Consider the following 1,380-nt stretch of genomic DNA (forward strand, 5'->3'; position numbering starts at 1 on the left):
GGGGAAACACGGTAAGAGTTATCTAATTTTAGTTAGCACTGGTTAGATTTAATTAAGAAAGCTTGATTTATAGCACCAAATCCATATGAATTAATTAGGGTATCTCAATCTTTGATCTTCCTAAATCTCAATAATATCATTATATTTAATGACTAAATACTGGGAATAAAGTACTATACCAATTACTCAGAAGATTTACCAAGCATTGGTTATATGCACACTCTGTCTACAATAAAATCACAACCATGGGAGATAGGAAGGTAATAAATTTCAAATTATCCTACTGGGAACCAAGTAAATTGGCAGCCTATCCTCTTTCCTTGTTTTGCCAGTGACCTTCCCTTAAAGTCATATCTGAGTGGGGCCTCTTTTAAAAAAAGATGTATAGTTTAAGTTTTGATCATTTAGAGCTGAAAGTAACAGTGAGTCCTTATTGTGCTGCATATCTTAAGGAGTATGTCCTGCTTGTTGTGAGTTGTAGATGGAAATGTTGAAGTAGAAGCAGAGGCTAGAATTACTTATCCCAGGTCCTGACTATAATCTGTTAGTGCAAACTCCACTACCATCTGCTAAACTGAGAGAGAAAAGAAACACCATTCTAGAAAAAATCTTGTGACTAACTAAGGTGGCAAGTTCCTTCCTCTGGGAGGGGCTTTCCAGCCTAAGATCTGCAAGCCAGGATGATGATAAGCACTGACAACCTGGTATAGCAAGCAATGAAGTTCAGGAATCAGCTTTCCTTGCACCCCAATGGTCCAGTTAAATGCCACAAAATACTGCAGATTGCCAGGGAAGTCTAAACAGTCTTGAAAGACACACAAATTAAAGCCATACCCCAGGTAGAAAGATCTGTTACTAGGGAGCAATCTTTCTTAGTATGCCAATAAATTTCTTTTCCTTTTAGTTTGGCCACTCACTTTATTTGACCTTCAGTCTCTACAGAACCATTAGTGAGTGAAATTCCCCCTGGGTTCTCTAGGAAGCCCAGCAGAGAAATCTCTCAACATGTTGGTACTACACATCAGTTTCCTACAAAGTATTTCTAAAGGAGACTGGTACACAAAAACCTACACTTTTAAAATGTTATTTAAAAGTTATTTTAAAGGTTAAGAATTACATTACTACTACTATTCCTCACAATAACAATGATAATAATAGCTAGTATTTATATTGCTATTACATGCAGGCACTGTGCTAACTACTTTATAAATATTATTTCATGTGCTACAATAACCCCTGAATGTAGATGCTATTATCCTAATTTTTTACAATCGAGGAAACTGAGACAGAGGTTAAGTGACCTGCCCAAGGTCACACAATTTGTAATTATCTGAGGCCAAATTTTAATTCAGGTCTTCCTGACTAGAGGCCCAGCATTCT

Source organism: Petaurus breviceps, unplaced genomic scaffold (genome assembly GCF_028583685.1).
Source record: "Petaurus breviceps papuanus isolate PSGF00001 unplaced genomic scaffold, PetGlider_PUasm1.0 164, whole genome shotgun sequence".
NCBI lineage: Eukaryota > Metazoa > Chordata > Mammalia > Diprotodontia > Petauridae > Petaurus > Petaurus breviceps.